Genomic DNA, 24,608 nt, shown 5'->3' with positions numbered 1-24,608 from the left:
TCGGGTCCAAACTTCACCTGGATCGATAGCCGGTGTCTACAATTGTTTTACATTATTCCAGGGCACGGGAAGCGGCCCTTCCCCCTGTTGTGTTCTTGCAGACAGAGAAGGTTAAACCGAGTAATCGCACCTTCGGGACACTGCTCCATCAGTCTGAGTAGATACATCTTTCGCCCGTTCAGACAAGGCAGAGAGATCCAGATCTCTCACGGCCTCTCGTTTTGGGTGGCCATCGTTGTGTTTATTTTTGTTGAATCCATGCCACTGTTCCGACTTGCTGAAGCGCAGCCAATGTTTCCGGTTTTATAACCCCAATAAATGCAAGAAATAAGCCTTTTCCTGTGATCTGGGTTTCTCAAACTTGTACAGCACATTACAACAGCACATTGAGGTGATAACATATTGTTACAAATCCTTATGGTTACAGAGAGAGGGCAGTGAACATCGAGTTAGACTGGGAGATCAAGAGTCCAACTTATCACCGGGGAACATTCAATGTGCTTACAACAGCAGCCTGGACGGTTTCCTGGAGCCTGGTGCTGTGTGTTTTCAATGTTTTTTTTTTAAATCTTCGATCCGGCTGAGAAGAGAGAATAGCGAGGGTTTTGAGGATCTTTGATGCTGCCTGCTTTACTGATGCAATGGGAAGTGCAGTCACAGTCCAGGGAGGGGAGTCTGGTTTCTGTCATGTCCTCAGCTGTGCCCACATTTCCCTGCAGTTCCTTGCAGTCAAGGGTAGAGCGGTAGACTTATGAAGGCGTTATGTATCCGGATGGGATACTTTCTATGGCGCTTTGATAAGGTTTGGGGAGGGGCAATGTGCCTAAGCCAAAGTCATTGTTGTTTGATCTAGGCTTGTCATTTTAGAATCTTTTTCTAACGTTTTATTCAGTCCCCGTGTATTGCTGAATGACCACCAGTGACTGTCCTTGATCCCTCACCCACATGGTTCCATCTCCTCATTCACTCACATCTCGTGCAACCTCTCTCCAGCCCCAGTGTACCCACCTCAATGATGTACAGTATATCAGTAAAGTTTCCTGTAACATTTGACATCATTGTGAAGTATTATCCTGCACTGAGTTTTCCCAGGAATTGTTTATTTTTGTTAGTAGAACTACCAGAGGTTTAGTTGAATGCAACACCTGGTGAGGTAAGAGTTACAAGCTACGAGCCCAGGGTGTGGCAGGAAAGATTCCAGCATGTATAGAGCAGTAGTTGGTGATGGAATGTATACCTGCTTGTATACATTTTTTTTATAACAATTTACTTGATTGTATCTGCGGAAATTTTGTAAAATGAATGGGAACTTCGATGAGACATAAAGTATGCTGCAGAGTTTGACAGGGACGTGGACTAAATAGTTCCTGTTTTGTGAGGGTCTGAAACCAAGCACCGCCAGCTGAAGACAGCCGAGATGTTTTTCTCTCTCCCTCTCCGGGTCTAGTGTGTCATGGTAATCACCGTCCTCAATATTCAGCAGAAGGAGAGTCTTTCATTTAATATTGTAATCCTGCAGTGTAGTGATACACAAATGAGTGAGATGTTACAGGTGAGAGGCAGGATTGATGCGCCGAGATCACAGTCTGATCTGGGTTGGTCACAGTGAATGCAAGATGCCAATGAAATTAAATAACCGCGGATAAAATCCAATGCATTGTTATTTTTTTTTAAAAAACTGTACTGTATATAAGCATGTCTCCCCTGTTTTATGTAACACCACAAGTCAAGATCACAACATATTCCTCATAGAAAAACTTGCAGGGGCAGATATCTGTCTGGTAAACCTTCCTCTGGTTTCCCACCTACCCACTCACATCTGACAGAAGGGAAACAACACTGCAGACGGTGATCCACAACAGATCTCACCAACCGACTATATAATGGAACCATCAACTCCTTACACCGCCTCCCCCCACGACCACCCCCCGCCCGGCTGTAATCTCCAGTGTGGGTGTTTCCATACTTTTGTCCACCAACCGAAATGCCGTTTAGGATGGACAGATAGTATCAATCCCGCCAGTGAAGGAATAAACAAAGCGAATCCTCAGTTCCCTCGGTCGGGGATCGGTAAAGCCCCGAGTATGGACGGATCGGTCTTCCTGTTACTGCAAGCAGTAGCCCGCGGACAGTTCCGAGGTGCGGGGAACTCGCAGCTCCCGAGTCTTTGCTGATGATTCGGAGCCGGGTTGAAAGTGCGGCGTTTCCGATAACACTGTCAACTGCCCCGGTTTCCCGCGGGAAATACACAGGAAGTCGATGCATTCAATTAGACGAAAGGAATTATTAATTCACTTAAAAGCGATTCGCTACAGTTCTAATGTCGATCAACGTTATCAATTCCATTCGTGTTCATAAAAGTGGCTGACTGCCTTTGTGATGTTTATATATCAGTATATACTGCTTCTTACCGTGTACCGCGGCTCCAGGTTCTGTTACCACCCTGTCCCAGTGAGGCTGTGTTACGGGTTCTGTAAGTAATGAACACACGCTGGTTAATGCTCAGTCAGCTCCTGGTGATAATCATTAACTAAACTCACAGCATTATCAGTGGGTCACTCCGTGACCTGTTCCTTAGCACAGGGTACGTTCTGTCTCCAAACAAACATCACCATGGAGATGAAATGTGATCTCAGTGATTTTGAGAGTGGAATGTTTGTCGGTGCCAGACGGTACAGTTTGAATATCGCAGGAACTGCTGAACTCCTGGGATTGTCCCGTTCAACAGTCTCAGTTTGCGGAGAATGATGCTGTGAAAAAAATCAGGTAGCGACAATTCTGAGAGAGAAAAATCGCCTTGGTAATGAGAGAGATCGGTGGGTAAAGGCGGACTGATTCAATCTGCCAGGAAGACAGTAACTCAAATAATCACGAACTACTGCACTGTGCAGAGAGGCATCACTGGACGCGAAACATGTCGAACATTGGACTGAATGAGCAACGGCAGTAGAAGACCATGGATATACAATCAGTGGCCGTATTATTAGGTACCGGAGGAGCATAACAGTGCACATCGATATTTGTTATCAGCAATGAGATTTAACTCATAAAGTTTAATTTTTAATATCACTGACACATACTTGTTGTCTTTGCTAAAATAGCACACTCACTCCTGCAAAAAAATCAGACGGATCCGCAAAGCCACTCAATGTTAAAGACAGTATTGAAATGGTAGAAATGTCATAAGGGGACATGGAATGGACCCAAATGCAGGACGCAGGCACTGAAGTACTAGGGGCAGGACAGGGACAACTAAAGGATAGAACAAGTTGGGGTGACCGTGGCGTGAGGAACGTGGCATTCAAAGGTGATCCTGGGGTTCAGAGATAGCTCAGGCAAGGCAGGAGGATCCTGAGGATTCTGGTAAGGCAGGATCTTGGGGTTCATGGCAAGGCAGGATCTTGGGGTTCATGGCAAGGCAGGATCTTGGGGTTCATGGCAAGGCAGGATCTTGGGGTTCATGGCAAGGCAGGATCTTGGGGTTCATGGCAAGGCAGGATCTTGGGGTTCATGGCAAGGCAGGATCTTGGGGTTCATGGCAAGGCAGGATCTTGGGGTTCATGGCAAGGCAGGATCTTGGGGTTCATGGCAAGGCAGGATCTTGGGGTTCATGGCAAGGCAGGATCTTGGGGTTCATGGCAAGGCAGGATCTTGGGGTTCATGGCAAGGCAGGATCTTGGGGTTCATGGCAAGGCAGGATCTTGGGGTTCATGGCAAGGCAGGATCTTGGGGTTCATGGCAAGGCAGGATCTTGGGGTTCATGGCAAGGCAGGATCTTGGGGTTCATGGCAAGGCAGGATCTTGGGGTTCATGGCAAGGCAGGATCTTGGGGTTCATGGCAAGGCAGGATCTTGGGGTTCATGGCAAGGCAGAGTCCTCCGCCAGGTAACGGCAATCTGACCTGACCTACCCGACGGAGGCGAGGGGTAAGTAAGGGGCAGAGACCTTTGGACGGGCCGGATGACTCATTGGCACTGCCGCCTCCCAGGCGTGAACACAGAGGCCTGGGCAAGACGCGGTAAACTGGGCAGGTGCGGGGTACCACCCGTCGGGACCGAGGGGTAGGAAAGTGGCAGAGCCCTCCGCCAGGTAACGGCAATCTGGCCTGACCTACCCGACGGAGGCGAGGGATAGGAAGGGGACTAAGTCCAGGGTGACTCCGAAACTGACTCACAGAACTAGTTGATTAGCGATGGGTACACCAAGCCGGGGCGAACAGGAACGAAGACCAGGCGAACAGCACCAGCAGGACAAACATGACGCACGGGTCTGCACAGGGAAAACAGGGCGACCAGCGCAACACAGGACGAGGAGGTCAAAACGGGATGGACAGTCGGACAGCGCGAGCAAGGCAAACCGAACGGAACCGCGGGACGAGCACCTACCAGGGAAGCAGAACAAATCAGATTCAGATCAGGACGACCCCCAACTAGACTCAGTCTCAGAGCCCCTTATATCCACCTACCAGCCGATGGGCAACAGGTGCGCCTCCTTGAGTCCAAACAAGCCAGAATGATCCACAGGTGTGACTAATTAGCTCAAGGGTGAAAGGAGGGACGGCTACAAGACCCGGAGTCAGGAGTCCGCGGACCAGATCAAGACCCGGAGTCAGGAGTCCGCGGACCAGATCAAGACCCGGAATAGGGGCTCCGGACCGGACCATAACAAGAAACACTAGAAAACCTGCCGTCACAAGTGGGCGTATTAACTCATCGTAACGTTGCCCACCCACTACAGTCTCTGTGTTTACTCTGTGCTGAGCTCCTGATTCTGTTACCAGCGAATCCGAGCACCGGAGTTCCGTGGGACCAAACAGTAAGTGAACACAATCAGAGTAATGTTCAGTTGACAACACACACATAAGCCTGCACGTCACACTCATCAGCACGTAACTCCACACCCTGCTCCACAGCGCAAGAACTAAACGACACAAAAACTCCTTCGAGCCAATGGTTCTGATGTGCTGTTCGATCCAGGCTTAATTTTGCACCTCAGTAGACGGTGACAAAGATTACATACAGTATCTCACGACAAATCGATCTGCTCCAGGGAGCAACCGCGACCCGCATCCTGGTTCAGATCGGGTGGTGTCATCGCATGAAATTATTCTTTACTTTGGGACCAATTTACTTCAGTGACAGCTGAGGGCAGAAATCGCTGTGGGCTTGTAGGAAAGACGCAGTCAGGATGGGACTTCTGAACTCTGGTGAAAAGTTATGATTTTGAAATAATCTTTTCTTTTGAACACTGGACATTCCCTTTCGCCAGATTTAACTGTGCCCCGGCAACCTGGAACAGCACTGATCTCAGAGACAACTTCATACTGCAATCTTAAATATTTGTCCACAATTGGACCATTACACTGAAGGGCAACAACTATGTGGAGATTGCAAACTGGAGATAACCACGTCCAAAAGAATACAACATATTTCACCATCAGATTAGTGCTCACTTACTGGAAATAAATAACCTTATCAATCAGATGACTTTCCTGACTAAACGGTCTATTTAAGTTACTCCCGTCGGTGTGTTACCCCGCTATCTCCTTTACTTTACAAATACCTTAGCTGTTTAAAGAAGAAGAAGTACTGGCACTATTAAGGAATATAAAAGTGGATAAGTCTCCGGGACCTGACAGGATATCTGCTAGGACCTTGAGGGAAGTTAGCGTAGAAATAGCAGGGGCTCTGACAGAAATATTTCAAATGTCATTAGAAAAGGGGGTTGTGCCGGAGGATTGGCGTATTGCTCATGTGGTTTCATTGTTTAAAAAGAGTTCTAAGGGTAAACCGAGCAATTATAGGCCAGTCAGTTTGACGTCAGTGGTGGGTAAATTAATGGAAAGTATTCTTAGAGATGGTATATATAATTATCTAGATAGAACAGTTAACATGGATTTGTGCGAAGAAGGTCATGTTTGACAGATCTTATTGAATTTTTGAAGAGGTTACCAGGAATGTTGACGAAGGTAAAGCAATGGATGTTGTCTATATGGAGTTCAGTAAGGCCTTTGCCAAGGTTCCACACGGTTGGTTAGTTAGGAAGGTTCAACTGTTAGGTATTAATATTGAAGTAGTAAAATTGATTCGACAGTGGCTGGATGGGAGATGCCAGAGAGTAGTGGTGGATAACTGTTTGTCACGTTGGAAGCCGGTGACTAGTGGTGCGCCTCAGGGATCTGTACTGGGACCAGTGTTGTTTGTCATATACATTAATGTTCTGGATGATGGGGTGGTAAATTGGAATAATAAGTATGCTGATGATACTAAGATAGGTGTCGTTGTGGATAATGAAGCAGGTTTTCAAAGCTTACAGAGAGATTTAGGCCATTTAGAAGAGTAGACTGAAAGATGGCAGATGGAGTTTAATGCTGATAAGTGTGAGGGGCTACATTTTGGTAGAACTATTCATAATAAGACAATCATGTTAAATGGTAGGGCATTGAGGAATGCAGTAGAACAGAGTGATCTGGGAATAATGGTACATAGTTCCCTGAAGGTGGAATCTCGTGGATAGGGTGGTGAAGAAAGCTTTTGGTATGCTGGCTTTTATAAATAAGGACATTGAGTATACGACTTGGGGTGTAATGTTAAAATTGTACAAGGCATTGCTGAGGCCAAATTTGGAGTATTGCGTACAGTTCTGGTCGCCGATTTATAGGAAAGAGGTCAACAAAATAGAGAGAGTACAGAGAAGATTTACTAGAATGTTACCTGGGTTTCAGCACCTAAGTAACAGAGAAAGGTTGAACAAGTTAGATCTTTATTCTTTGGAGCGTAGAAGGTTGAGGGGGGACTTGATAGAGGTATTTAAAATTATGAGGGGGATAGATAGAGTTGACGGGGATAGGCTTTTTTCCATTGAGAGTAGGGGAGATTCAAACAACAGGACATGAGTTGAGAGACAGAGAGTAAAAGTTTAGGGGTAACACGAAGGGGAACTTCTTTACTCGGAGAGTAGTAGCTGTGTGGAACAAGGTTCCAGTAGAAGTGGTAGAGGTAGGTTCGATATTGTTATTTTTAAAAAATTGGATAGGTATATGGAGAGGAAAGGAATGGAGGGTTCTGGGCTGAGAGCAGGTCGGTGGGACTACGTGAGAGTAAGCATTCGACACGGACTAGAAGGGCTGAGATGGCCTGTTTCCGTGCTGTAATTGTTATATGGTTATTTGTGAGGTGATGGACATTCAAATGAAGTAGAACTTGTACAATGAATGGCAAGGCGCTGACAAGTCAGTTCACTGAAAGGCAGGATGGTGAAAAAACTCGTTTAGCATGCTAGCCTTCATCAGTTATGGTGTACAGTTCAGGAGCGGCGAATTATTTGCAGTTACATAATTTGTTGTTGAGACCACTTTTGGAATATTATCTACAATTTTGGTTACCCTGTTATAGGAAAGACACTGCCAAGTTGGAGAGGGTGCAGAAGAGATTTAGGAGGATGTTTCTTTGGACTACAGGGCATGGATTACACAGAGGTTAGCCATGCTGGACCTTTATTCCTTGGAGAATGAGAGGTGACCTCAGAAGTCTAAAATCATAAGGGGTATTGATAAGGTGGATTGTCATTATTGGAGAGTTGGAGAGTCCAAAATGAGAGGTCACAGATAGAAGAGAGGAGGGAAAAAAATTGAAAAGAGATCAATGGGTTAACTTCAGTACACAGAGGATTGTGAATACCTGGAAGAAGCTACCAGAGGAAGTGGTTGAAGTGGGTTCCACTGCCACATTTAACAGGCATTTGGACGGGTACATGGAAGGGAGAGGCTTGGAGAGTTATGGGCCAAACTAGACAACTGGGACTATCAGGGAGGATGCTGTGGTTGGTATGGACCAGTTGAGCCGAAGCGCCTGTTTAGATCGCATTACTCTAGGATTCCATAATTCTAAAGTGACACAAGTCGCATCCCTGTGCAAATAGTTTTACTTGTACACATCGTTCTGCTATCAGTCACTGGTGTCTTTCCACGGCTCCTGGCATCCAAGGTTTTACTCATACACATTGTGGATCATGCTATCTATCTGCCTTGTTCTGCTATCAGTTACTTGTGCTTTCTCTGGGCTCCTGGATTACAAGGTTCACTGCTCTTCATGAAGCGTAAATTCCTGCCATAGGTGATGCTGGTGCCGTTTTCCTTCAATAGATATGGGCCTGCGATGGCTTCGCTGTCTTGTCACAATTGCTTACTACTGAATGTCTGGGTGGAATCAGCCTTGCCATTGGGACTAGTTATGCCTTAGTTGTAGCCTTTCATAAAGTGGTTTGACCAATGGATGGCAGGGTGGGTGGGCCACTGCTAATTTAACTTTGAATACACTTCTCTGGTTAAAATAGAAGCAAAAAGCCAAGGTCCTTGAGTATACTTCTCTTTGTTTCTCCTATTGTAGGCATACATAGACCAGGTTGAAATGCCCTGAAAATCAGATGCTTTCAGTAGCTGTACTAACACGTTACCTTCCCTGCACTGCCATATATTCAGTTACTAATCAATGGTCAATAATAGATCATCTTCCATAGTATCAATAACCTGTGAACTTAAACTGAATGTTGACCGAGATGGGGCCTTCCTCTTTAGAGCAAAGGGGGAGGAGATGTGATTTGATAGAGGCGTATAAGTTGATAAGATGCATAGATAGAGTGGACAGCCAGCAACATTTTCCCAGAGCAGAAATGACTAATAAGATGGGGCATAATGTTAAGGTGATTAGAGAAAAGTTTAGGGGATTGTCAGAAGTAGTAATTTTTAAAAGAAAATGGTGGGTGTATGGAATGCACAGCCTGGGTGGTGATAAGGGTCGATGCATTACTGAGATTTAAGAGGCTTCCAGATAGACACATGGATGAAATAAAAAAATGGAGAGCTATTTGAGAGAGTAGGGGTACATTGATCTTGGAGCAGATTAAAAGGTTGGTGCAACATCATGGGCCAAAATGCCTGCATTGTGCTATATTGCTCTATGTCTGGCCCAGCTCAGTTTAAGCCCCGAGAGGAGTGATGAAAGCTGTGAAGCGAGGTGGAATAAAGCCTTTGGAATAATATATCTTTAATGCACCGAAAGAAACTATACGATTTTCAGTTTAATGACAGATGGTATCCTATAGGTAGATTTGTTTTTCTGCTGGGATGGAATGCTTCAGGTCAATTAAACTTTCTGTAGGGGCTTGCCTATTCCTTACCTCACCACCATTTTGAGGTTAATATTACAAAGCATTAGTGAACCTCATTACAGTTTAAACTTCTCATTCTTCTCAAGCATCATGTAAATGTAAAGTTTTCTTTGAATTAATCCATATTTTTTCTCTATTTCAGGTGAAAGATGAGAAGACATCAGCAATTCTATGTGAAAGTAGTGCTGGGTGTTTTGATTACTCTGGGATTGTTCTTCATGTTCTGGAATAATGACAAACGTCGAGAGACTGATGTTGTTGGAGAAACTGTTCATCGCAAAGATCTGCCCAAGGTTGTTACTGCTGATGCAACTAAATCAGTGCTCAAGTCAAAGTGCCACGCGAACAGGACATTATTGCACCTGTCCTCATTTCATCAAGAGAAAGAGCACATAAAAAACTTCTTGATGTATAAACACTGTCGAGAATTTGACATGATTCAAAATGTCCCAGACAAATGTGGTGGTCGAGAAGGATCTCAGAATGTCTTCCTGCTCCTGGTGATCAAATCTCACCCTTTCCACCAGGATCGGCGGGAAATGGTAAGGAAGACCTGGGGCAGAGAACGCGAATTCAATGGGGTCCTAATTAAGAGAGTCTTTATCTCTGGTGTCTCTCCTGACCAAAAAGAAAGTAGGAAATTGAATCAGCTGTTAGCCATGGAAAACAGAGAACACAGAGATGTCCTACAATGGGATTTCTTGGATACCTTTTTCAACCTCACCCTCAAACAATACAAGTTGCTGCAGTGGGTCAGTGAATTTTGCCCCAGTGCTAAGTTCATCTTCAATGGAGATGATGATGTTTTTGCCAACACCGATAACATGGTTGATTACTTGCTAGGCATGAAGGTTCACCAACACCTGTTTGTGGGCCATCTCATTTATGGGGATGGGCCCATTCGCCAGACGTGGAGCAAGTATTATGTGCCAGAAATAGTGACCACCATCAAGTCGTACCCACCATACGTTAGTGGAGCGGGCATACTTATGTCTGTGTATACAGCTCACATCATTTACCACATAGCCCAAGACCTTGAACTATTCCCCATTGATGATGTATTTTTGGGGATGTGTCTGGCCAAGGCTGGACTAGCCCCACGCTCCCATAGCGGATTCAGGACAGCTGGACTCAGGGTTCCTTCAACCCAAGATGACTCTTTCAATCCTTGCTATTACCGTGAGTTGCTGCTAGTGCACCGTTTTCGGCCTTTCGAAATGCTATTGATGTGGGGTGCGGTGCATAATGCTAATCTGAAGTGTGCTCGTGCTCCCCAGAAGTCTGCACCCACGAAAAGGACCACATGAGTCATGAGAGAATGTAGCAACTGTTGGAATGTAATGCAGTTTGTAAACATGTGTTAATCAGTTGTTTATGAAATGTAAGAAGGTTAATTCCTAAATTATATTGGAGGATACATTAATTCATAGGGTTGGTGCCTTCCTACATTCCACAAATGTTTGAAAAGCTGTCAGGTGTCATCACTCAGCCTAATTCTTACTGCACCCATAATGACATTACAATATTGACAGGAGCATCACAATTTAAGTCAATTGTAAAGTTATTCCAAGTGAGCAGTCCGTGTTGCATTGCGTGCAGATGGGTTCAGCATGTTCACTTGGGGCATTTGTATAATAAGCCACCAATAAAATTTTTAGTAACAGTTATATCTGTGTATTTTTTCTTGCCGTTTCTTACATGTCCCTTGCAAAATATGAAAGAGACAAATGTGTTTCTTGAACTGGAACTGTGAGGACAACAAAGAATCTAGATCTAAAATTGTCTCAGGGTTGGAGGAATAGAGAAACTTATGGTCATCAATTCTGTACTCAAATGTCAGCCTGCATTGTGTCTGTGTAACTACATATCAAATAGAAACACACACGCAGGAGATGGCTTTAACTGGAGTATTCACATTGCAGAGAGGGAAAGAGATCAATGAACATGTGGGGACAACAGATCAGTATGCATACATAGACGGCAGTCCATACGTAGTGCGAAGGGGAGTGGCATCAGATTTGGCAGGTGTCTTGTCTAAGACAATGTACTCGGTTGCCAGTGTCATGTTGCTGTCATTGACACGGTCATCACTGAGAGGTACCTCCGGTAGCTTTGACTAGTGGCCAACCTGGACATCGGAGATCTGGAGAGGAGGGAACTTCAATAAGGCTCATTGTCCGAGGGGCAGCTCACGGCAGTGCAATAGAGCAATCGGTGACCAATCAACTAGTGGCCAATCGGCATTTGGGATTGATTAGTAAGAGTAAATTAATGGAAGGTTGGACAAACCCAGTGGCCGTCTTCTGAGTAGAAACATAGAAAACCTACAGCACAATATGGGCCCCTCTGCCCACAGAGCTGTGCCGAACATGTCCCTACCTTAGACCTACCTAGGCTTTACCCATAGCCCTCTTTTACTAAGCTCCATGTAACCATCCAGGAGTCTCTTTAAAGACCGTATCGTTTCCGCCTCCACCACCGCCGCCGGCAGCCCATTCCACGCACTCGCCTCTCTCTGTGTAAAAAAAAACCCTGACATCTCCTCTGTACTTAATTCCAAGCACCTTAAACTATGCCCTCTCATGCCAGCCATTTCAGCCCTGGGGAAAGCCTCTGACTGTCCACACGATTAATGCCTCTCATTATCTTGTACACCTCTATCAGGCGACCTCTCATCCTCCATCACTCCAAGGAGAAGAAGGCCGAGTTCCCTCAACCTATTCTCATAAGGCATGCTCCCCAATTCAGACAACATCCTTGTAAATCTCCTCTGCACCCTTTCTATGGTTTCCATGTCCTTTCTGTAGTGAGGCAATTATAACTGAGCACAGTACTCCAAGTGGGATCCGACCAGGGTCTTATATAGCTGCAACATTGCCTCTCAGCTCTTAAACTCAATCCCACAATTGGAGAAGGCCAATGCACTATATGCCATCTTAACCACAGAGTCAACCTGTGTAGCAGCTTTGTGTGTTCTGTGGACTCGGACCCCAAGATCCCTCTGACCCTCCGCACTGCCAAAAGTTTTGTCTTTAATGCCATAATCTGCCATTATAGTGTAGGGACTGCGGTCTGCAGTCAGGTACTCAGGATCACTCAGCATAATGTTGCACGAACATTATTAGCAAAACACTCCGACACAAGACGGGTTTCATTTTGTTACATGCCAGTTTGGTACTACAAGTAAACTGCATTTCCACATTGGTGGAGAAGTGTGCTGACACCCCTCGCTATCTGTAAAAACTGTGACGAGATGCTAAGGTGTATTCAATATGGACTGTGCCTTTAAAAAGAGAGAGAGTTGGTGTACAGCGATTCAGAGAGAGAGAGAGAGAGAGGGCACCGAGCAGCTCGTGAGTCGCCATGGTTACGGAAGGGCGGGGCTATATAATGGACAGCTGGCGCTCAGCATGTTTGGGATATAGACAAGGTCAGCTGGCTTTTCAGACAGACACACAGACACACGGAAGACACAAACAGAAATACAGAAGAAATAGACACTGGATGAACTTTCAGTGCCCACGAAAGGGTGGGTTTTGATCGCAGTGTGGGAAAGGGGTGACCAGTGGAATGTTATCGGTGTGTTTAACCTTTGATAGCTTTACTGCGTGAAGGCGGTACTCCTTTGTGTGATCACAAAACTTTAACAGGACTTCGGAAGGCAACGGAAAGATCGACGACATCAGCTTACTTGGAAAACAAATCACCCCTCTCTCTCTCTCCTCATTTCTACTCAACTTAATATCACGAACTGAACTGACGCCATTCCTATACCATCGTAAGACTGTATCATTTACCACCTAAGCTGAAGAAGTTTGGGGTTTTATATTTACACACTTACATTTGCATAAACTCTGCTAACCTGTTTGATTTATTTGGTTTTATATTACGAGATTACGTGGATACTGATCAGTAGTGTTTTGTTTGTAACAATACCAGACTCCAGGTGTGTTCCATTTATGCTGATTCTTTTAACCCGTTAGGGGGTACGTAACAAAACCGTTCCAACCCCTACATCACACCGCATTTTTGTAAACGCCTTCCACCCCTACAGCATAAGGCATCTCTGCAAAACCTCCATCATCCACCTCTGTGCATACAGACGACAGCAGACCCGAGAAAGATACCGTCGTGTCAGATTGCATGGCTCATAAAACACTGTTGGCCAGATGAAACTACAGTCTGATCAAGGACTGGGGAAGCAGACAAACCAGTTCTCTCTGTTTCCCCCCATTTTGTGGACTACGAACTGATTCTTGCATTGGAATAATTTAATCAGAGGAACTGAATGTGGACACAGGGAGATTCAGGTAATGATCTGCTAAACCTGAGACCGTTCTCAAACAAGTCGCCATTTGTTATGAGAAGGGTGTGGACTCTGAACTGATTCCTGACTCTGGGACAATCTAATCAGAGCAATAAACCTGAGACCATGCTCAGAGGAGCAGCTACTTGTTGTGTGAAATGCCAGACATATCAAAGAAGCAATCTGTAGTCTCGTTAGACTCTGTCTGGGTTGCCTCATTTAACTGGTTTGGACCAGTCAGGGTGTAAAGATACGAATACACAAGGCTGGGGTGGGCAGACACAGGTACAATATGTTGGTTGTAGCTCTGCACAATGATCAGTTACCAGGTGACCCAGGTAGGTCAGGTGACCTTGAGCCAGTGGTTTGGAGATCCAATGGTTCAATTGATGAGGAACAGTATAAGATTCCGGAGCTTCATACATGCAGGGCTGATAACTCTCCAGCGGCCAGAGACCAACCATTGCCGAAAAGTAGGACCACACGGACACGTGGAGATCGGGAACATGAGGATCGGAAGATGATGAGAGGCATTGATCGTGTGGATAGTCAGAGGCTTTTTCCCAGGGCTGAAATGGTTGCCACAAGAGGACACATGTTGAAGGTGCTTGGGAGTCGGTAGAGAGGAGATGTCAGGGTAAGTTTGTTCACTCAGAGAGGGGCGAGTGCATGGAATAGGCTGCCGGCAACAATGGTGGAGGCGGATACGATTGGGTCTTTTTAAGAGACTTTTGGATAGGTACATGGAGGTTAAAAACATAGAGGTCTATAGGTAAGCCGAGTCATTTCCCAAGTAGGGACATGTTCGGCACAAGTTTGTGGGCCGAAGGCCCTGTATTGTGCTGTAGATTTTCTATGTTTTCTATGTTTCTATGGAATGCCTTGCCAGCGTAGACTCTTTTCCCGGGTAATACCTTTTCTCTTCATTGACTGTTCATGGAGTGTCAGGGTTTCCAGTAGGGTGCACACAGGAAGATAGTGTGTAAATCTACGTGCTTTTAGCAGAAATAATAAAAGATACTTGTTGGAAAATACAGATTCTCTGTATCTCACTGATCATTGTTACAAGGGATGATTCTTGTCACAGTGGCGTCCATCATTAACATTGCCCACTAACAGGACGTCACCTCTACAAAGTGTTACAATCGGGAATTAGATACATAAACCTGAAAGCTCAGGTACAGCGATTCAGGAACAGCTTTTTCCCCGCTGCCACCTGTATCTCAGTTTTGTTTTCTCTATATTTATTTCTCCTGTATTTCATTGTACTGCTACCGAAATGTTAACAATTTCACGACGTATGTCTGTGATATTAAATCTGTTCTGATTCTTTAAATGCACCTTTGAAACCTTTGATTCTGATTCAGATGCAGGGGGGATGTGTTAGTTCGAACTTCCATTCGTTGAAAGCCTATCAGAACCTCGTGTACTGTGCTGTAATATTCTATGTTCTGTGCTCGATCGAGTAACCGTATCTTGCTACAGTTAAGTAAGTCGATTAATTATTTAAAGCTATAACGCCTTGCTTTTCCAGACTACTTTCAATGCGTCAGTTAATAAAGTGCAGGAGAATATAAAAAACAATAGGGCATAAATATCAGTATCGACCGCTGGATGATCTCGATAGCTTTGCTTGGAAAGGACTCGCCAAGTATTATGCAATGAGGAATTGCCCTCGGTGTTCAGACTACGCTGGTCATGGGGTATAAAGGGAAGTATATGGACAAACAGGAACATTAGCGATAGTCAGTATGGGCCAGTGCGTAGAAGGTCACGTCTAACCAATCTCACAGTGCTTTACGAGGTAGTTACCAGGAATGGGGTGGAAGGCAAGACAGTGGATGCCGTCTAACAGGGACTTCAGCCAGGAATTTCTCAAGATTCAGTATGGGAGGATGCTCGGGAAGGTACAGTCGCTTGGCTTTCACAATGAGGAAGTAAATTGGATTCGCCATTGAGTACGTTGGGGAAGCTAGAGTGTGGTAATGGATGGTTGTCTCTCTGACTGCGGACCTGTGATAAGCGGAGTGTCCCAGGGATCGTTGTTGTGCCCGTTGTTATTCGTAATTTATATCAACGATATGGATATTAATGTCGTAAACTTTGGCGATGTATAATTTGCCGATGAGAACAACATTACGGGTGTAGTCGACAGCGAGGAAGAGTACCGGAGCATGAAGCGGGATCTGGACCAGCTGGAGAGATGGGCTGAAAATATCCGATCGGATTTAACGCAGACAAGTGTTAGATGTTGCACTTTGGGCGGACCAGCCAGGGTTGGTCTGACACAATGAGAAATAAGGCACTGGGGAGTACGATAGAACAAACGAATCTGGGAATGCAGATCCATAATTCAATGAAAGTTGCGGAGCAGTTAGACAGGTTCGTAAAAACAGCGTTTCGCATATTGGTCTTCATAGAGCAAAGTACTGAGTACAGGAGTTGGAATGTGACGTTGATGCTAATTACGACTTTATTGAGGCCTAATTTGGAAAAATAATGTGTACGATTTTGCTCAACTACCGGTTATTGCCCGGACTGGGCGTTTTGAATAAGAAGGAAAGATTACATATGTTAGCACTTTATTCCCGAGCGTGTAGGGGTCTGAGGGGAGATTTGATAGAGGTATACAACAATATAAGGGGGATGGCGAGTGTAAATGCAAGCAGGCTTTCTCTACTGCTTTTGGGCAAATACAACTGGAGATCTGGGCGAATGGTGAAATGTGAAATATTTAAGGGAAACATGAGGGAAAACGTCTTCACTCAGACAGTGCTGCCAAGGCAAATAGCAATTGAGATTTCGATGTCAACGTTTAAGAGATGATTGGATAAGTACTGGAATATGGATGGCCACGGTCCAGGTGAGGTCGATGGGAGCAGGCAGTTTAAATAATTCCTCATTAACTGGACGGGCTGAAGACCTGTGCAGTGGTTTCCTATGGCTGTTTGACTGTATATCTGGGTTAGAACTTCAGTGTCTCACAACACCGACCAATCTAGAAAGTCGATGATACTGTTCTATCCCTCTGTCCTTGCACACACTGAAGCATGGAGACTGAGTTAATGGATGGTTACAGCAGAAGAAGATGGAATCTTTGGAAATTGTTTATTCTGTATTCTCCAATTGCCTGCGATGGTTTTGAAGGAAGACAAGTGTGAGCCCGGATATTTGATTTTGCCTTCGCTGCGTTTTTAGTTTGTGTAGTTTTGTGTGTTTCATTTATTATTGATTTCAGAGGGAGACACGGATTCTACACCGGCCATGTGGATTCAGGGTTAAATGGATCGAAATATGAGCGTATCAACAGATACATTAAAACCACAATTTAGAGGTAAATTGGCATTTGGATAAATTGGTGAGTACTTGAACTGGGAATTTGGAATTGGTATTTTGGAAGAATTGTTCTTTTAATGATCAGCAGAAACTGCTGCAGAACAGTTTGTAATGCTGGTTTTAAGTTATAGGGTTCCACTGGAAAAGATGCTTTGAAGTCATTGTAGCATCTGCCCTATAATATGTAAATTACAGGTCAGTTTCGATAAAGTGGCAGTGCAGTCAATAGCTCAGCGATTTGCTTCCGTCGTCTGCCCTAATTCCATACATGATCCTGCTGCTGCTGTGTGGTCAGATTAAATCCGTTATTTCCCTCAGCCCTGTTTCTCTGAGCACTGTAACTGCTGACTCAAAATATAGTTGTGAAGTGTGCCGAAATTTCAACCCTCCTTGCGGAACACGGCTGCCCTCTGTCTTCCAACCGGAATGCACTCTAATCATCTGCCTTCTGTTAGTAAGCCAATTCTGAACCAAACAGTCACGTTTCCCTGGATCCGTTGCCTCCTGACTTTCTGACTGAATCTACTGTGCGGAACTGTTCAAACGCCTGACCAAAATTAATACATCCACATCGACTGTTCTGATTCTTCTGTTTCTTTTTATTTTCACTCTTTCAAATAATTCAATCTGACTCATAAAGGACAACGTAACATGTTGACTCTCCGTAGCCAGACTACGTTTCTCCAAATACTTATAAATTCCCTCTACAATAATCGTCTCCAACAGTTTACCCACTACTGACGTAAGACCCGGTCTACAATTCAAAGGAGTATCGTTAATATTTATCTACAACAAATGAATACCATTTGGCACATTCCAGTCATCTGGTTTCGTGGACAGTAAAGACAGAAATATCCTGTCCAAAAGCTTACCAATCCCTTCACTTGCTTTCCCAAATTACATAGAACATAGAATAGTACAGCACATTACAGGCCCTTCGGCCCGCAATGTTGTGCCGACCCTCATACCCTGCCTTCCATATAATCCCCCAACTTAAATCCCTCCATATACCTGTCTAGTAGTCTCTTAAATTTCACCAGTGTATCTGCCTTCACCACTGACTCAGACAGTGTATTCCACGCACCAACCACTCTCTGAGTAAAACACCTTCCTCTAATATCCCCCTTGCCACCCCTTACCTTAAAGCCATGTCCTCTTGTACTGAGCAGTGGTGCCCTGGGGAAGAGGCTTAATATCTTGTACACTTCTATCATGTCTCCTCTCATCCTCCTTCTAACCAAAGAGTGAAGCCCTAGCTCCCTTAATCTCTGATCATAATCCATACTCTCTAAACCTGGCAGCATCCTGGTAAATCTCCTGGAGTATATCCCTTCCGACACCAGGGAATCGTCTATCATAATATTTTCCAAGTTTCCAGCGCTTCCTCTTTCTTAGCGTCGGCATGTTCGAGTATATCTGCCTTTTGACGCTGTGTTCACATTGATCAATTTATTCAGTAAGGAGCCTCACTGCCTCCTTTGACTCCAGACACGTTACCTCGGTTTTCTCTGATCTACCCACACTCTTTCCAGACTCCTCCTGTTCTTCACAGTGCAACTCGCCAAGGCCTTCTCAACTCCCCTTCTACCTCTTCTAAGTCCGTTGTTAAGTTCTTTCCTGTCTACCTTGTGACTCGAGACAGCCTTACCTGATCCTTTCTTCCTGTTCTGTAAGTATTGTTCTTTCTTCCTCTTGACGTGTTGTTCCAACTTTCTTGTCTCCCAGGGTTATTTTACACTGTCATCCTTTCCCTGCGTCACTGAGACAAGCCTATACTGAACCCCGTGTAAGTGATCCCTAAACAATCCCCACAAATGTCCTGCGCATTTCCTTGATTCCATCATTTCCCAATTTACCTTCTCAAGTTCCTGCCAGGTAGCGCCATGCATCGCTGACCCTCCCATGCTCTCTTGTCCTATTCCTGTGCAAGGTGAATGGAGGGGAATTTTGCCCTATCGTCTGAAATTTTGACCAACGGAGAGATCTGTCACCCGATCCGTTTCCTTTTCTAATATTAGATCCGGTATGGACTGTTCGCTAGTCCTCCTTTCTTCATATAGTGACATGAATCCTTCCTGACACAACTGAGAAATTATGCCATACCGAAACCTCTTACCCTGGGGAGGTTCCAAAGAACGTTGGAGATGTTTCATTTCCCCGTGTCAACAACATGGTACATGTCCAAATTCCGTTTCCCTCACTGTTCACGTCGCGTATTTTTTCTAAATCTCGTTGGAGGCTGGACAGAATACTACAAATGGGTTGATTCATGTTTCTGTGTTCGTCTCACAGTCCATTAACAAACGTACGCTCCACGTTGTCCTCCCTTTCTGTATCTGCGATCCAGTCCCTGGTTTCCAATCGTGTGCTTTACTTGTCACTGGCCATTTTCAAACATCTAAAACCCGGAAAGCCCTGAAGCCATCCCTGTCCTTATGACAGTGGAGTGTCTGTGATAGTTTGGAACATACTTCTGTGATACTTCAACCAATGTAACAATCACGCCAGCCGCATCGAACGTTTGCATTGCCACCTACCTGAACTGCATGAAACAAGCAATCTTCCGCCAATTATGCAATTTCCGGATGACCAGGCATATGATTGTTTGAATTAATGACATATTTGCCAAACCTGATAATCCAAAAGGGCTTTATTTGAAAACTCCGCTGAATTGTCATTAGACGCAGGCGTTATCTACACAGACAGCCATTTAAGGTAAACGCATACTTCATTCCATTCCTCAGCTCCTCTCTGAATTTCCTCTGTGTCAGTGTATAGATACAAGTATTGGTGCACATGCTGAGAATCTGCAACATGAACCCAAATTGCTGTAGGATATATACCGGGGAACTCAAATATCTGTCCTCGTAAAAATAGTTTTGTGTTTGCCATTTCAGGGAATGAGCTACATAGGGCATCCAAAATAATATGAAATTAGCTGATATAGAAAACAACAAAATCATCGATTTTCTGCGTTTTTCCACCTCGGCATCTTTCTGATTGTCGCTGCTGTGCCGAAGCTTTCTGCGGACTCTATTTGCCACAACGATATGTCTTACGGTTAACCCGTTAAACACCAGGATTAATCCGATTGGTAACAATGGTGTTAAAATACTGCCCAGTAATTGGTATCCTCTCCACTCGGGTGAAGTAGCGTATTCATATGTGGCGGTGCACCGCCATGGCTTGTTGTCAATGATGACGTAAGGTTCAAGGGCAAAGTAAAACGGGACACCTGTCCCGCAACTCACTATACCCACGGTCACTATAACCACCGTTGCTGTTCTCTCGGTGCAGTATCGCTCCCGCAGCTTTCGGCAACATATTGCGATGAAGCGATCGAAGGTAAAACTGACCGTGAACCAAACAGAACAGTCCGTCGCTACCATCCCGAATGCAAGCGTCAAAGCGCATACAGGAGTGATGAGCAGGGATCTGGAATAAATGTAGATATTGTTGGTCTGTTCCACTAAAGCAACAACGATAACCACCATCAGATCCGCTATTGCCATACCAACCAGGTAACGGGTGATGTATTTGGAGAGTCCGCATTTTCCCCGAGATAGGATCACAATCGCCGTTAAATTAACTGCAATAAATTTGAAAAAAACCATTAGAAATATGAATAGAATAAATGTAGATATTGTTGGTCTGTTGCACTAAAGCAACAACGATAATCACCATCAGAACCGCAGTTACCAATCCAACCAGGTAACGGGTGATGCATTTTCCCCGAGAGATGGTCACAATCACCGTTAAATAAACTGCAAAAAAATAATTTGAAAAAGAAATAGAAATCTGGTCAGCAACAACTCTCTCTGAATGCACCCATTCTTCCAATGCAATGCAGAGTAGGGTTTGTTTGGAAAGGGAAAGCGGAAATTCAGTGTGTACGGTCTCAGTAGCTGCACTCTGGCTGGAGGACAATGACGCATTGGAATGGTAGTGGATTGGCGAAACTCCGACAGTTGACAGCGAGGAAATGAACTCCACGACTGAAGTACTGGTGAGTCGTCGATCTCCACAGTAACCGACACCATTTCCATTATTAGAGGAAAAAGTGCTGACAGGTTTGTTTGTAGCGATGACAAAGTGGAATGAAGGAGATATATGCAAGAGTTCTCATTTCCTTATTTGCAGAAGAACAGATCAACGTGTCGAAAATAGACTGGAACGTCATTTGAATAAGCTACCACGTTGCTATAATGTCGAATTGTCTGCACTGATAGAGACTCGGACCTGGAAAAGCAGAGACCTGCGTCACTTCATAAAGCCTAGCGACGTGAAATTATGAAACATTGACAATATTGGCACCGACTTAATTGACAAAGAAAAATTTGCGATCGAAGTATGGAAAATGTACATAAAACAATCAGAACTCTGAACCCTCCACTCTGGAAACGTTTCAGCCAATGGTAGCATCTGTGCTTAGTAAGAGCGCAGATACCGCAGCTGAGAAGCAGCAGATTAACGACGGCACCATACATAAAGTAACCAGCTCCGGTATCTTACCGGGGACACCAATCGCTACAAGTGTGGGATAGAAAATGGCTGCGATGTAGTAAATCGCTGGATATCCCATATTCCGTCAGAAGCAGCGTTCAGTTGTACGGAACGTTTCAGCTGCTCAGATGGACCAGTGATCGGTTTAGCAGACTTTTATTGAGGAGAGAGGAATTCCACTGAGGCAATTAACGTAGTTGTCACGTCAGAGACATTAGTGACAACCAACTGCACAAACACTTACGTTAAACTATTTTTACTCACTGTCCCCGTGTCATTAATTTGACTCCTCAAGGGATATTGCAATCTATTTACTTTAAAACAAAATATGATGTGAATTTTGCATGTTATTTTTCATGATACATGGCTTCAGCTATTTAAATAGGATAGTTTTATATCTATGTAGCCTTCAAAGTAGGCATTCATCTTGAAGTCGATTTATTTTGTAAAATTTGACGGAGCACATTCGCTTCTGAAATTGAGGGAAGAAGTTTGTTCTGGCAGGTGAAATGGAGAACACTTCTTTATTAAAGGGTAACATTCGTTCATCCTTTTCTTTCGTTTGTTCCAGTCATTCCGGGCGGTGTGAGTGGTGGAATAAACAATGACATCTGACATGTATTACAATAACACTGCACTTATATTCCTCCAAACAATTTAAAAGATCCACAGCGATATTCCAGAGACCTGTGGTCAAAAAGGGAACGAATCCTCGGGAAATTAGCGGCGGGTGTGAACAATTTGAAGAACAATGTCTTCCAACGTAGTCATCGGCCGTTTGGCGGGACCCTGACCTCTTCCAGTGAATGACTTGAACACCCCATACCCGTGACCTGCGATGCAGTCGATTTAAATGTAAAGATATTCTCAAACTAGCCACAATTCTACGAGTATTTCGCCATCCTTTCTCAGTTTGAACAAAAGTAACAAGTAAAATCTGTGAACATTCCGCAGGGTTTCAGGCTATATTTGCCACGAAGTTGTCTGTCTTTCTCCTGATTTGCTTTCAGGTATATTGTCTTTCATACAAACATAGAAAAAGGAAAACGCACAGTACAGTATAGGCCCTTTGGCCCATAATGTTGTGCCGAACATGCCCGTACCTTAGAAATTACTAGGGTTAGCCATAGCTCTCTATTTTTCTAAGCTCAAAGTACCTATCCAAAAGTCTCTTAAAAGACCCTATCGTATCTGCTTCCAATACAGTTGCTGGCAGCCCATTCCACGCACTCACCACTCTCTGCATAGAAAACTTACCCCTGACGTTTCATCTGTACCTACTCCCAAGCACCTTAATCCTGTATCCTCTTGTGGCAATCATTTCCGCCGTGCGAAAAAGCCTCTGACTATCCACACGATCAATGCCTGACATCACCCTGTACACCTCTATCAGGTCATCTCTCATCCTCCGTCGCTCCAAGGAGAACACGCAGAGTTCACTCAATCTGTTTTCTTAAGTGACGGTCACTATATGTGTGTGCAGAACAGCGAATGTGTTCAAGCTCACCTGTCAATCACACTTCCTTCTGCTCCTGCAGTGCACCGCTCCGTGCCGATTGTGGTTCTCGTACCGATGAGCGGCCCTCGGCTTATTGGAGAGAGTCTCACCACTCTGTTTCCATTGTGGAACTCGTACTGATATGCGGCCCTCGGTTGACTCAAGAATGTATCACCTCTGCCTTTAAATCCATTCTCACAGACACACAGACACACAGACACACGGAGGACACGGAGAGATATACAGAAGAAATAGACAATGGATGAGCTTTCACTGCCCACGAAAGGGTAGGTTTTGCTCGCAGTGTGGAAAAGGGGTGACGGGTGGAATGGTATCGGTGTGTTTAACCCTGGACTGGGTTGACAGCATTACCTTGTGAAGACGGTACCCTTTTGTGTGTTCACAGTCGGTAACTTTAACAGGACTTCGGAGGACAACGGAAAGATCGACGGCATCGGCTTACTTGGAAAACAAATCACCTCTCTCTCTCTCCCTCTCTCTCTCTCCTCAATTTTACTGAACTTAATATCACGAACTGAACTGACGTCATTCCTATACCATCGTAAGACTGTCTCATTTCCCACCTAAGCTTGAAGAAGTTTGGGGTTTTATATTTACACATATATGCATAAACTCTGCTAACCTGTTTGATTTATCTGGTTTTATATTACTTATATTACGTAGATACTAATAAACAGTTTTGTTTGTAGCAATACCATACTCCAGGTGTGTTCCATTTATGCTGGTTCCTTTAACCCGTTACGGGGTATGTCACAACACCGTTCCAACCCTTACATCACACCGCATATCTGTAAACCCCTTCGACCTCTAAAGCACTCGGCGTCTTCGCAAAACCTCCATCATCCACCCTGGTGCGTACAGACGACAGCAGACCGGAGAAAGATACAGTCGTGTCAGATTGAATGGCTCATAAAACACTGTTGGCCAGAAGAAACTTCAGTCTGATCAAGGACTGGGGAAGCAGACAAACCAGCTCTCTCTGTTTCCCCCCATTTTGTGGATAATGAACAGATTCTTGCACTGGAATAATTTAATCAGAGGAACTGAATGTGGACACAGGAAGCTTCAGGTAATGATCTGATAAACCTGAGCCCATTCTCAAACAAATCGCCATTTGTTATGTGAAGGGCGTGAACTCTGAACTGATTCTTGACTCTCGGACAATCTAATCAGAGCAATAAAGCGTACCGTGTCTTGCTATAGTTAAGTAAGTCTATTAATCATTTAAAGCTATGACGCCTTCCTTTTCCAGACTACTCTCAATGCGTCTGATAATACTGCAGGAGAATTTAGAAAACAATACGGCACAAATATCAGTACCGACCGCTGGATGATCTCGATATCTTTGCTCGGAAGGAACTCGCCAAGTATTATAAGTAATGAATTGCCCTCGGTGTTCAGACTACGCCGGTCATGGGGTATGAAGGGAAGTATCCGGACAAACAGAAACATTAGCGATAGTCAGTATGGGCCAGTGCGTATTAGGCCATGTCTAACCCATCTCACAGAGCTTTACGAGGTAGTTACCAGGAATGGTGTGGAAGGCAAGACAGTGGATGCCGTCTACAGGGACTTCAGCAAGGAATTTCTCAAGGTTCCGTAGGGGAGGATGTTCGAGAAGGTTCAGTCGCTTGGCTTCCATGATGAACTATTACATTGCAGTCGCCATTGGCTACGTTGGGGAAGCTAGAGTGTGGTAATGGATGGTTGTCTCTCTGATTGGGGACCTGTGACGAGTGGAGTGCCGCACGGAACGTTGCTGTCATCGTTGTTTGT

At 44.7% G+C, this 24,608-nt stretch overlaps 1 pseudogene; it reads left to right on the top strand.

The window, feature by feature from the left end:
* The first annotated feature begins 9,535 nt into the window (after positions 1-9,535).
* On the top strand, positions 9,536-10,805 carry LOC140721115 (N-acetyllactosaminide beta-1,3-N-acetylglucosaminyltransferase 3 pseudogene; annotated as a pseudogene).
* Positions 10,806-24,608: the final 13,803 nt, after the last annotated feature.

Source organism: Hemitrygon akajei, unplaced genomic scaffold (genome assembly GCF_048418815.1).
Source record: "Hemitrygon akajei unplaced genomic scaffold, sHemAka1.3 Scf000050, whole genome shotgun sequence".
NCBI lineage: Eukaryota > Metazoa > Chordata > Chondrichthyes > Myliobatiformes > Dasyatidae > Hemitrygon > Hemitrygon akajei.
The sequence above is the reverse complement of the archived record's forward strand: the minus strand, read 5'-3'. Positions and strand labels throughout refer to the sequence as shown.